Raw genomic sequence first — 14,357 nt, 5'->3', positions numbered from 1 at the left:
GAATAACAATGCAACACCCTCACACAAAACAGTGCTGAAAAACAGTATTAACTTAAATAGAAGCATTTTTGGAAGTATATTGCAAAAATTCTTGTATTTTAAATTGAAATGCTCCCTAGCTCTTTTCAAATGTGACCTTTCTATCCCTTTAAATATAATTTATTATACAGGTTTATTTAAAAAATAAATCTGATTTATATTAAAGGAATAGGAAACCCAACTTTTTTCTTTCATGATTCAGATAGAGGATGCAATTTTAAGTAACTTTATAAATTACTTATATTATCATTTTTTCTTTTTTTTTCTTGATATCTTTATTGCTTACAGTCCTGCTTTTTCAAATAAAGATAACAGGAGCACGAAGAAAAATTGATAATAGGAAGAAAATTAGAAAGTTGCTTAAAATCTTATGCTCTCTTTAAATCATGACAGATATAAAATTCTGAGTTTCATATCCCTTTAATTATTTATCTCCAATCTATAATTACATACAAAACATATTTATGCACATTCATATTCTTATGGGAAAAAAAGCCTATAGAAATATAATTAAACAATGGTAACAAAATGTTAAAAAAACATTAGCAAAGCAACAAACAATTTAAATACAGCAAAAACACCTGCCAAGTATATTTATTATCCCTGGTTATTTAAAGGGACACTGAACCCACATTTTTTCTTTCGTGATTCAGATAGAGCAAGCAATTTTTAGCAACTTTCTAATTTACTCCTATTATCACATTTTCTTCATTCACTTGGTATATTTATTTGAAAAGCAAGAATGTAAGTTTAGATGCCGGCCCTTTTTTGGTGAACAAACTGTGTTGTCCTTGCTGATTGGACAGCACCAATAAACAAGTGCTGTCCATGGTCTAAACCAAATATTTGCTGGCTCCTTAGGTTTGATGCCTTCTTTTTCAAATAAAGATAGCAAGAGAACGAAGAAAAAATGATAATGGGGTAAATTAGAAAGTTGCTTAAAATTGCATGCTCTATGTAAATCAGGAAAGAAAAAAATTGGGTTTAGTGTCCCTTTAAAGGATTACTTTCTTTTATAATTTTTAAGCTAAACAACTAACATATCAAAGTTAATAAACATTAATTAAAACCTACTGACCTATATTTTCTCCAAAACGAAGTTTCATAACGTTCTAAAAGTTATATCTTTTATTCGCCGATGATGTCACATTATCCTGCCCACTATTTTCAGCACTGAGTGTTCAAAATACTTAAACCAATAACTTTGTGTTTAAAGCGCCATTTTGAAACCTAGGTATTGTAAACGGATTGGTACAGAGCAAAGGATACCTACGGAGTGTGTTTGGAAAACAATTAAATTTGCAGACAAGATTTCTGATATACGGTAGAGATATGTTAATGAAATGCTATTGATAAAAAGCGTATTTGGGGTAGTTAGTTAGTAACAGGCATAGAAAATATTTACTTACAGTGGCCCTTTAAGTAAGTTAAAGGAACATAAAAGTCAATAGTATTAACTCAGAGATTAACACCTTGCACAAGTGCTCATTGCCAATTTCATGCGATTTCTGGTTAATTTTTTAAAAGTGCCCCAAATGCCCTCAAAATAACAGGCATGATAGTTTTTTATTTAAAAAAAACTAAGCAGTTCAGGGGTTTTAAAGTTGGTGGGGGTGGGGTGTTAGAATAAAACCGGCACTGAAAAGTACCTTTACATTGCGGTCTACTATGGGAACTGTGTGTTCCCATAGACCTCAATGAAAATATATATGTGCTTATATACATATATATTTATGCGTTAATATCTTTACATACACATATTAATACAATAATATATATGTATATTAGCATATACATATATATTTATTATTATTTATTAATATATTTATTTATTAGGTGCTGTGCTACAAACCTCTTCACTGCATGAGGTTCTGATGTCATCTGTGACGGCATCAGAACAAGACTCCCATAGGATGCTTCCCAGCGATGCGAACGTGAGCTCACCGTTGCATTGCTGTAAACTTGTAATACCAGTGCACATCAGCGAGTGCTGGTATTATAAAGTGGAGTGTAAATATCGCTTTAGCTAAATATCGATTTAGCTAATAGTGCTCAATTAACTGAAAATAGACTGTATAAAAATATAGAGGCATAGAAAAAAAAATTACAATGACACTGCACATCCACAATAATACTTCTCAAGCTCAATTTAATTTCTATTTGATGGGTTTGAAAGATCATCCACAACTAAATGTATAAAGGAGTGTAGTCAGAAACCTCTGTTATGTTACCGCCCTCAGCATGGCACCCCTGTGTTATTACACAAGTCAAGCAACACAAAACAGAGCCAAATCAAAATTCAATGGAACTTATGGCCAGGGTTTGCACTATTGTGGTATTGGCAAGCTCGCTTGTTCTGCCCATTTACACATCCTTAGATGTGAGCACAGAGTGTGCCCAGGCACACTCTAATGCAGCAGACACTAGACTAAGCTGAATGACACAACTGTGTGATTTTCCCACTGCACTATCAACACGTAGCTTTTAATACTTGCAAGCACCTCTTCATTCGATCTTCTGGAAGCAAGAGGGAAAGTGCAGACAGGGGACACTGGCGTCAGGGGCACGGAACAGGCCCCGCCCATCTTCTAGACTAGAGCTCAATTAACTCACTGCCATTGTGCTATCATTTGTGTAAATAAAAAGAGAGAGAGAGATGCACTCAGCTGAGACAGAACAAAAGCTGGAAAAACTTCCGTGCCTGTTCATTTTATTATAGTGTGTCACTCAGGGTGCATACTCTTTTAGCACACTATGCCCCTTCACAGAGAAAAAATATCCTGTAGCATATCAGTCTGACCCTGCCTAATGACAGTCCAGCGCCGAAATACCAGGCAATTCTTCTCTGAACAAGAGAAACAACAACCCCAGACGATCGTTTCGGCCTTCTGTGGGCCTCGTCAGTGAGGTGCAGTCGCATCTCTCTAAGGGCATGTGTGCAAGGAGTCCACGTCTGGTTTCCCCTTTTACTCTTAGGGAGACCCAAGAGCAATTTGCATAAATAAAAAGAGAGAGAGAGATGCACTCAGCTGAGACAGAACAAAAGCTGGAAAAACTTCCGTGCCTGTTCATTTTATTATAGTGTGTCACTCAGGGTGCATACTCTTTTAGCACACTATGCCCCTTCACAGAGAAAAAATATCCTGTAGCATATCAGTCTGACCCTGCCTAATGACAGTCCAGCGCCGAAATACCAGGCAATTCTTCTCTGAACAAGAGAAACAACAACCCCAGACGATCGTTTCGGCCTTCTGTGGGCCTCGTCAGTGAGGTGCAGTCGCATCTCTCTAAGGGCATGTGTGCAAGGAGTCCACGTCTGGTTTCCCCTTTTACTCTTAGGGAGACCCAAGAGCAATTTGCATAAATAAAAAGAGAGAGAGAGATGCACTCAGCTGAGACAGAACAAAAGCTGGAAAAACTTCCGTGCCTGTTCATTTTATTATAGTGTGTCACTCAGGGTGCATACTCTTTTAGCACACTATGCCCCTTCACAGAGAAAAAATATCCTGTAGCATATCAGTCTGACCCTGCCTAATGACAGTCCAGCGCCGAAATACCAGGCAATTCTTCTCTGAACAAGAGAAACAACAACCCCAGACGATCGTTTCGGCCTTCTGTGGGCCTCGTCAGTGAGATGCAGTCGCATCTCTCTAAGGGCATGTGTGCAAGGAGTCCACGTCTGGTTTCCCCTTTTACTCTTAGGGAGACCCAAGAGCAATTTGCATAAATAAAAAGAGAGAGAGAGATGCACTCAGCTGAGACAGAACAAAAGCTGGAAAAACTTCCGTGCCTGTTCATTTTATTATAGTGTGTCACTCAGGGTGCATACTCTTTTAGCACACTATGCCCCTTCACAGAGAAAAAATATCCTGTAGCATATCAGTCTGACCCTGCCTAATGACAGTCCAGCGCCGAAATACCAGGCAATTCTTCTCTGAACAAGAGAAACAACAACCCCAGACGATCGTTTCGGCCTTCTGTGGGCCTCGTCAGTGAGGTGCAGTCGCATCTCTCTAAGGGCATGTGTGCAAGGAGTCCACGTCTGGTTTCCCCTTTTACTCTTAGGGAGACCCAAGAGCAATTTGCATAAATAAAAAGAGAGAGAGAGATGCACTCAGCTGAGACAGAACAAAAGCTGGAAAAACTTCCGTGCCTGTTCATTTTATTATAGTGTGTCACTCAGGGTGCATACTCTTTTAGCACACTATGCCCCTTCACAGAGAAAAAATATCCTGTAGCATATCAGTCTGACCCTGCCTAATGACAGTCCAGCGCCGAAATACCAGGCAATTCTTCTCTGAACAAGAGAAACAACAACCCCAGACGATCGTTTCGGCCTTCTGTGGGCCTCGTCAGTGAGGTGCAGTCGCATCTCTCTAAGGGCATGTGTGCAAGGAGTCCACGTCTGGTTTCCCCTTTTACTCTTAGGGAGACCCAAGAGCAATTTGCATAAATAAAAAGAGAGAGAGAGATGCACTCAGCTGAGACAGAACAAAAGCTGGAAAAACTTCCGTGCCTGTTCATTTTATTATAGTGTGTCACTCAGGGTGCATACTCTTTTAGCACACTATGCCCCTTCACAGAGAAAAAATATCCTGTAGCATATCAGTCTGACCCTGCCTAATGACAGTCCAGCGCCAAAATACCAGGCAATTCTTCTCTGAACAAGAGAAACAACAACCCCAGACGATCGTTTCGGCCTTCTGTGGGCCTCGTCAGTGAGGTGCAGTCTAAAAAGAGACTGCACCCTGAGTGGCACTGGCCTTGTGGACAAGCACGGAAGTTTTTCTAGCTATTGTTCTGTCTCAGTGAGTGCGTCTCTCTATTCTCTTGATTTTATGTAAATTACTCTTAGGTCTCCCTAAGAGTAAAAGGGGGAAACCAGACGTTGGACTCCTTGCACACATGCCCTAGAGATATGCAACTGCACCTCACTGACGAGGCCCAAGAGAGGCCGAAACGTACGTCTGGGGTTTGTTGTTTGTCTTGTTCAGAGAAGAATTGCCTGGTATTTCGGTGCTGGACTGTCATTGGGCAGGATCAGACTGATATGCTACAGGATATTTTTTCTCTGTGAAAAGGCATAGTGTGCAAAAAGAGACTGCACCCTGAGTGGCACTGGCCTTGTGGACAAGCACGGAAGTTTTTCTAGCTATTGTTCTGTCTCAGTGAGTGCGTCTCTCTATTCTCTTGATTTTATGTAAATTACTCTTAGGTCTCCCTAAGAGTAAAAGGGGGAAACCAGACGTTGGACTCCTTGCACACATGCCCTAGAGATATGCAACTGCACCTCACTGACGAGGCCCAAGAGAGGCCGAAACGTACGTCTGGGGTTTGTTGTTTGTCTTGTTCAGAGAAGAATTGCCTGGTATTTCGGTGCTGGACTGTCATTGGGCAGGATCAGACTGATATGCTACAGGATATTTTTTCTCTGTGAAAAGGCATAGTGTGCAAAAAGAGACTGCACCCTGAGTGGCACTGGCCTTGTGGACAAGCACGGAAGTTTTTCTAGCTATTGTTCTGTCTCAGTGAGTGCGTCTCTCTATTCTCTTGATTTTATGTAAATTACTCTTAGGTCTCCCTAAGAGTAAAAGGGGGAAACCAGACGTTGGACTCCTTGCACACATGCCCTAGAGATATGCAACTGCACCTCACTGACGAGGCCCAAGAGAGGCCGAAACGTACGTCTGGGGTTTGTTGTTTGTCTTGTTCAGAGAAGAATTGCCTGGTATTTCGGTGCTGGACTGTCATTGGGCAGGATCAGACTGATATGCTACAGGATATTTTTTCTCTGTGAAAAGGCATAGTGTGCAAAAAGAGACTGCACCCTGAGTGGCACTGGCCTTGTGGACAAGCACGGAAGTTTTTCTAGCTATTGTTCTGTCTCAGTGAGTGCGTCTCTCTATTCTCTTGATTTTATGTAAATTACTCTTAGGTCTCCCTAAGAGTAAAAGGGGGAAACCAGACGTTGGACTCCTTGCACACATGCCCTAGAGATATGCAACTGCACCTCACTGACGAGGCCCAAGAGAGGCCGAAACGTACGTCTGGGGTTTGTTGTTTGTCTTGTTCAGAGAAGAATTGCCTGGTATTTCGGTGCTGGACTGTCATTGGGCAGGATCAGACTGATATGCTACAGGATATTTTTTCTCTGTGAAAAGGCATAGTGTGCAAAAAGAGACTGCACCCTGAGTGGCACTGGCCTTGTGGACAAGCACGGAAGTTTTTCTAGCTATTGTTCTGTCTCAGTGAGTGCGTCTCTCTATTCTCTTGATTTTATGTAAATTACTCTTAGGTCTCCCTAAGAGTAAAAGGGGGAAACCAGACGTTGGACTCCTTGCACACATGCCCTAGAGATATGCAACTGCACCTCACTGACGAGGCCCAAGAGAGGCCGAAACGTACGTCTGGGGTTTGTTGTTTGTCTTGTTCAGAGAAGAATTGCCTGGTATTTCGGTGCTGGACTGTCATTGGGCAGGATCAGACTGATATGCTACAGGATATTTTTTCTCTGTGAAAAGGCATAGTGTGCAAAAAGAGACTGCACCCTGAGTGGCACTGGCCTTGTGGACAAGCACGGAAGTTTTTCTAGCTATTGTTCTGTCTCAGTGAGTGCGTCTCTCTATTCTCTTGCTATCATTTGTGTACCACATGATGGTAGTCTCCATGTTGTGCATAGTTTTTAGCATGATTTGAACATCTTCAGCAGCATAATGAGGCAATATTTTAGTGCCCCTGGCAGTTATTGAGTGCATACCCTAATGAAATCTGAGGCACAAGTCTATGTGCACAACTGTCAGTTTTATCACCAGGCATATGCCAGTGTGGGTGTCCCCCTTGCACTGCTATTTTGCCCGGTAGGCTGTGTTTGTTTTAGCCTAAATTATGAATCACTCTGTCCTGTCTGGAAATCTTGCATCTGAGTTAGCTTTGGTCTTGTGCATTAATCTGTCTTCCCTGAAAACTTGTGCTACCTGCCCTAGTCCACTGACTGATCAGACCTGTTAACCTTTCCTGCGTGTGTCCTGATCTTTTGCCTGATTTCACCTGTTATCTGCTTGTCTCCTATCAGTATTCCTGTGACCTTTAGCAACTATTTTCTTTCCATAAGATTTTACAGGCTTCCACAAGCAATCTTGACAGTCCTCTGGTCACCAATAAGCTTTACCTGCGCAATACAAAGATTCAAATACAGGGATCTCACAAGCAATAAAGTATCTGATTTGCAGAATATCTGAAAATTCTAGTCAAATGTTCAAATGAGCATAAAGTAGCAGTTATCTACCAGTGCTGACCAGAAGATTGCAAGACTGGTTGTGTTTCCCAGTTCCTTCTCAGCTAGGTGTTAAAATATAATTTTTTTGCACAAGAAACTTCCACATTGATACAGAGCCCTCAATTAAAGCAAGTCAACCCCGCACAAGAATGTTAGTACTTGTGCTAAACAAATATCAATTTAATTTCAAGCTCATATTTTCTCATGCTTAGCAGAAGATCACACTGAGAAACTGAGCTAAAAGTAGACCCCTTCTTACTAAAATATGGAGACTCCCTGCATTATTGCTTGCACAGAACTATGCATTTAACCTTCAAAAAATGGTTAAACACAAAGTGCAATTACATTTAAAATCAGCAATGCACACTTGGGGGGCGATTTAACATTGTGCAAGCGGACTTTATCCGATATTGTGGATCATGTCCGCTACACATCGTTAAATGCCGACAGCATTTATCATTGCACCAGCAGTTCTGGTGAACTGCTGGTGCAATGCCGCCCCTGCAGATTTGCGGCCAGCTGGGGGTGTCAATCAACCCGATCGTATTCGATCGGGTTGATTTCCGGCGATGTCTGTCCACCTCATCAGAGCAGGGGAACAAGTTATGGAGCAGCGGTCTTTAGACAGCTGATTCATAATGTGTTTCTGGTGAGCTATTTTGAATGGCGTCACTTGCATTAACGTTCCAGTTTACGGTGGCGACCATATGAAGAGGATGCTCCGCGCCGGATGTCTTCAAGATGGACCCGCTCTGCGCTGGATGGATGAAGATAGAAGATTCCATCTGGGTGAAGACTTCTTGCCGCCTGGATGAGGACTTCGCCGGCTGGATGAAGACTGAAAACGCCGCCTGGATGAAGACTTCTTGCCGGCTGGATGGATCCTTCAAGCGGGACTTCAATAACTGTAAGTGAATCGTCACGGGTTAGTGTTAGGTTTATTTAAGGGTTTTTTGGGTGGGTTTTTAATTTTAGATTAGGGTCTGGGCATGTAAAATAGTTAAATGCCCTTTTAAGGGCAATGCCCATACAAATGGCCTTTTTAGGGCAACGGGGAGCTTAGGTTATTTTAGATTTTTTTTTATTTGGAGGGGTTGGTTGGTTGGGTGGTGGGTTTTAATGTTGGGGGTGTTTGTAGTTTTAAGGGCCATTGGTAGTTTATTGTAGGCTAGGGTTTTTTTTTATTTTGGGGAGGCTTTTTATTTTGATAGGGCTATTAGATTAGGTGTAATTCTTTTTTATTTTTGATAATGTGGTTTTTTATTTTTCGTAATTTAGTGTTTGTTTCTGTAATTTAGTACTTTTAATAATGTTTAATTGTATATTTAATTAATTTGAGTAGGGTTAGGTTTATTAATATGTAATTTATTTTATTTAATTGGTAGTTTTAATTTAATTGTAGGATAATAGTAAGGGTAGGTTAATTGATAGTTTAATATAGTTTATTTTAATTTTACAGGTAAGTTTAAATTTAATTGAAGATAGGGATTTTGTAATTTTTAGCGGTTTGTTTAGGGGTTAATAGCTTCATTTATTTTTTGGCGATGTGGGGGGCTGATGGTTTAGGGGTTAATAGGTTTAGTTAGTGATAGTGATGTGGGAGGCCAGAGGTTTAGGGGATATATAATATATTTATTTAGTTGTGGCGGTGTCGGGAAGCGGTGGAATAGGGGTTAATAACTTTATGTAGGTTGCGGCGATGCCAGGGGCGGCAGATTAGGGGTGTTTAGACTCAGGGTTTATGTTAGGGTGTTAGGTGTAAACGTAACTTGTTTTCAACTATATAAATCAATGGGATATCTGGCAGCGTCAAACATAAGCTTTCAGTGCTTTCAGACTCCTATTGATTTCTATGGCATCCGCGGCCTCCAGGGTGGCGGATTGAAAACCAGGTACGCTGGGCCGGAATAGCTGTGAGCGTACCTGTTAAAAATTTGATAACTTGGAAAAAGTGTCAAATAGAGCCGAATGTGTATTTGGAACATCTGTAATGACGTAAGCATCGATCTGCGTCGGATTGAGACTGGCGGATCAAATGTTAGATCGTATGCCGTCTGGATGAGGACTTCGCTGGCTGGATGAAGATCGAAAAGGCCGCCTGGATGAAGACTTCTTGCCGGCTGGATGGATCCTTCAATAACTGTAAGTGGATCATCACGGGTTAGTGTTAGGTTTATTTAAGGGTTTTTTGGGTGGGTTTTTAATTTTAGATTAGGGTCTGGGCATGTAAAATAGCTAAATGCCCTTTTAAGGGCAATGCCCATACAAATGCCCTTTTCTGGGCAATGGGGAGCTTAGGTTATTTTAGATTTTTTTTTTATTTGGAGGGGTTGGTTGGTTGGGTGGTGGGTTTTACTGTTGGGGGTGTTTGTATTTTTTTACAGGTAAAAGAGATGATTTCTTTGGGGCAATGCCCCACAAAAGGCCATTTTAAGGGCCATTGGTAGTTTATTGTAGGCTAGGTTTTTTTTTATTTTGGGGGGGGGGGCTTTTTTATTTTGATAGGGCTATTAGATTAGGTGTAATGCTTTTTTATTTTTGATAATGTGTTTTTTATTTTTCGTAATTTAGTGTTTGTTTGTTTCTGTAATTTAGTACTTTTAATAATGTTTAATTGTATATTTAATTAATTTGAGTAGGGTTAGGTTTTTTAATATGTAAATTTATTTTATTTAATTGGTAGTTTAATTGTAGGATAATAGTAAGGGTAGGTTAATTAATAGTTTAATATAGTTTATTTTAATTCTACAGGTAAGTTTAAATTTATATTAAGATAGGGATGTTGTAATTTTTAGCGGTTTGTTTAGGGGTTAATAGCTTCATTTATTTTTTGGCGATGTGGGGGGCTGATGGTTTAGGGGTTAATAGGTTTAGTTAGTGGTAGTGATGTGGGAGGCCAGAGGTTTAGGGGTTAATACGTTTATTTAGTGGCGGCGGTGTCGGGGAGCGGCGGAATATGGGTTAATAACTTTATTTAGGTTGCGGCGATGTCAGGGGTGGCAGATTAGGGGTGTTTAGACTCAGGGTTTATGTTAGGGTGTTAGGTGTAAACGTATTTTGTTTTCAACTATATAAATCAATGGGATATCTGGCAGCATCGAACATAAGCTTTTAGTGCTTTCAGACTCCTATTGATTTCTATGGCATCCGCAGCCTCCAGGGTGGCGGATTGAAAACCAGGTACGCTGGGCCAGAATAGCCGTGAGCGTACCTGTTAAAAGTTTGATAACTTGGAAAAAGTGTCAAATAGAGCCAAATGTGTATTTTGAACATCTGTAATGACGTAAGCATCGATCTGCGTCGGATTGAGACTGGCGGATCATATGTTACGTCACAAATTTCAACATTTGCCAGTTTGTAGACTTTGATAACTAGGTTGGATCAAGCTCGCAACAATTACGCTGTGGAATTCCAGCGTATTTGCAGTTGACAGCTTTATAGATAGGCCCCTCTGTCTGAAACATAAGTTAATATGCAAGCACATTCACACTTCATCTTTAAAAATGTCATATCTGTATTTTTTTATTTTTTATAGTTTCTATTGTGTTTTTTGTATTATGTTGTGCTGTGTCTGCTGGGATTGGTGGGCCATTCCTTTAAAGAGGCCTGGCAGATTCTTTGCCTAAGATGTAGTAATATATATATACACACACACACGCACTTATGCAGCTATTAAGTCTACCTTGAATCAGGGACAACGACCCGGGTGCTGTGCAGCTTCTAATTATAATATATATATATATATATATATATATATATATATATATATATATATTTTTACACACGCAAAGAGAGAAGGGCACTCTCAGGAACTAACAACCAGCTCAATAATTTGTTAGCTTGTTTCATAGCGATTTACCACCTGGGTGCAGTTTCTTTTTAGCCCAGTAATGCTTTTTACAGAGTAGAACTTTCCGGTAGTATATCAGTCTGATCCTGCCTATTATGGTCAGTCCAGCGCCGAAAATACCAGGCAATTCCTCTCTGAATAAGGATTACAGCAACCCCGGACAATCGTTTAGGCCTCTATCAGTGAGTTGTAGCCATATTCCTCTAAGAACACTGAGCAAGTATAGGGGCAACCAGATGTGAACGCCTTGCTCAGTGTGCTTAGCGGAATATGGCTGCACCTCACTGACGAGGCCCAATGAAGGCCGAAACGATCATCTGGGGTTGCCGTGTTCCTTGTTCAGAGACAAATTGTCTGTTTTTTGGGTGCTGGATCAGACTGATATATTACAGGAAAATCATTACTGGGATAAGCTGCACCCAGGTGGTAAATCAACATAGAACAAGCTAACAAGTTATTGAGCTGGTTGTTTGTTCCTGAGAGTGCACTTCTCACTTTGTGTATTAAAAATTTGCATTCAGTTAATTTTAATTAACCGAATATTTAAACGAATGCACTAAGTAATTTAAAGAATAATGAATATATACTAATGACATTCATTAGTATATTCATTATTATTTAAATTAAGTGTTGTACTTACCTATAGCGCACTGGGGAGCTGCGCTAATCTGCTTCTTCTTAATATATTCCAGGGCCCTGCTAATAGGAGCATTAGTGCAGTGGATCCCAGAGCCCGCACTAAAGGACCTTCTCCTTTAGCGCAAGTGGGGGGCACTGCTAATTCGGTCTTCTTCGCAGAGTCTAGGTTCCTTTACCACGGGCTCTGGGATTCGCTTAACTAATATTCATATTAGCGCGGCCTTGAACTCTATAGAATCTCCCAGGCCTCCTTAAAGGCACTGTAAACTTAAAGGGACATTAAACCCATGATTTCATGATTCAGATAGAGAATACAATTTTTAAAAAGTTTTCAATTTACTTCTATTATCAATTTTTTTCATTCTCATGTTATTCTTTGTTGAAGAGATACCTAGGTAGATAGCGTGCACATGCCTGAAGCACTACATAACAGGAAATAGTGCTGCCATCTAGTGCTCTTGCTAATGTATAACATTGTGGCAAAACTGCTGCTATATAGTGCTGCAGACACGTGCACACACTTGAGCTTACATTTCTGCTTTTCCACAAAAGATAACAAGAAAACTAACGCCTAGATTTAGAGTTCTGCGTTAGCCGTCCAAACCAGCGTTAAGGGCTCCTAACGCTGGTTTCGGCCGCCCGCTGGTATTTAGAGTCAGTCATGAAAGGGTCCGCAGATCCCCTTACGCCAATTGCGTATCCTATCTTTTCAATGGGATCTTTCTAATGCTGGTATTTAGAGTCTTGGCTGAAGTGAGCGTTAGAACTCTAATGACAAAACTCCAGCCGCAGAAAAAAGTCAGGAGTTAGCTTTATGGGCTAACGCCGGTTCATAAAGCTCTTTACTACTGTGCTCTAAAGTACACTAACACCCATAAACTACCTATGTACCCCTAAACCGAGGCCCCCCCCACATCGCTGCCACTATAATTAAATTTTTTAACCCCCAATCTGCCGACAGCACACCGCCGCAACCTACATTATCCCTATGTACCCCTAATCTGCTGCCCCTAACATCGCCGACCCCTAAATTATATTTATTAACCCCTAATCTGCCCCCCCCAATGTCGCCGCTACCTACCTACACTTATTAACCCCTAATCTGCTGACCGGACCTCGCCGCTACTATAATAAATGTATTAACCCCTAAACCGCCTCACTCCTGCCTCAAAAACCCTATAATAAATATTATTACCCCCTAATCTGCCCTCCCTAACATCGCCGCCACCTAACTTGAAGTATGAACCCCTAATCTGCCGACCGGACCTCACCGCTACTATAATAAATGTATTAACCCCTAAAGCTAAGTCTAACCCTAACCCTAACACCCCCCAAAGTTAAATATAATTTAAATCTAACGAAATAAAATTAATCTTATTAAATAAATTAATCCTATTTAAAGCTAAATACTTACCTGTAAAATAAACCCTAATATAGCTACAATATAACGCATAATTATATTGTAGCTATTTTAGGATTTATATTTATTTTACAGGCAACTTTGTATTTATTTTAACCAGGTACAATAGCTATTAAATAGTTATTAACTATTTAATAGCTACCCAGTTAAAATAATTACCAAATTACCTGTAAAATAAATCCTAACCTAAGTTACAAATAAACCTAACACTACACTATCAATAAATTAATTAAATAAACTACCTACAATTATCTACAATTAAATCAACTAAACTAAATTACAAAACCCCCCCACTAAATTACAAAAAATAAAAAAAGATTACAAGAATTTTAAACTAATTACACCTACTCTAAGCCCCCTAAAAAAATAACAAAGCCCCCCAAAATAAAAAAACCCTATTCTAAAATAAAAAGTAAACAGCTCTTTTGCCTTACCAGCCCTTAAAAGGGCCTTTTGCGGGGCATGCCCCAAAGTAAACAGCTCTTTTGCCTGTAAAAAAAACCATACAATAGCCCCCCCCAACATTACAACCCACCACCCACATACCCCTAATCTAACCCAAACCCCCCTTAAATAAACCTAACACTAATCCCCTGAAGATCTCCCTACCTTATCTTCACCACGCCGGGTATCACCGATCCGTCCAGAAGAGGCTCCGAAGTCTTCATCCTATCCGGCAAGAAGAGGACATCCGGACCGGCAGACATCTTCATCCAGGCGGCGTCTTCTATCTTCATCCATCCGGTGCGGACCGGGACCATCTTGAAGCAGCCGACGCAGATCCATCCTCTTCTTCCGGCGACTCCTGACGAATGAAGGTTCCTTTAAGGGACGTCATCCAAGATGGCGTCCCTCGAATTCCGATTGGCTGATAGGATTCTATCAGCCAATCGGAATTAAGGTAGGAAAAATCTGATTGGCTGATTGAATCAGCCAATCAGATTCAAGTTCAATCCGATTGGCTGATCCAATCAGCCAATCAGATTGAGCACGCATTCTATTGGCTGATCGCAACAGCCAATAGAATGCAAGCTCAATCTGATTGGCTGATCCAATCAGCCAATCGGATTGAACTTGAATCTGATTGGCTGATTCAATCAGCCAATCAGATTTTTCCTACCTTAATTCCGATT

Source organism: Bombina bombina, chromosome 1 (assembly GCF_027579735.1).
Source record: "Bombina bombina isolate aBomBom1 chromosome 1, aBomBom1.pri, whole genome shotgun sequence".
Taxonomy (NCBI): Eukaryota; Metazoa; Chordata; class Amphibia; order Anura; family Bombinatoridae; genus Bombina; species Bombina bombina.
Note: the sequence above shows the minus strand (reverse complement) of the source record.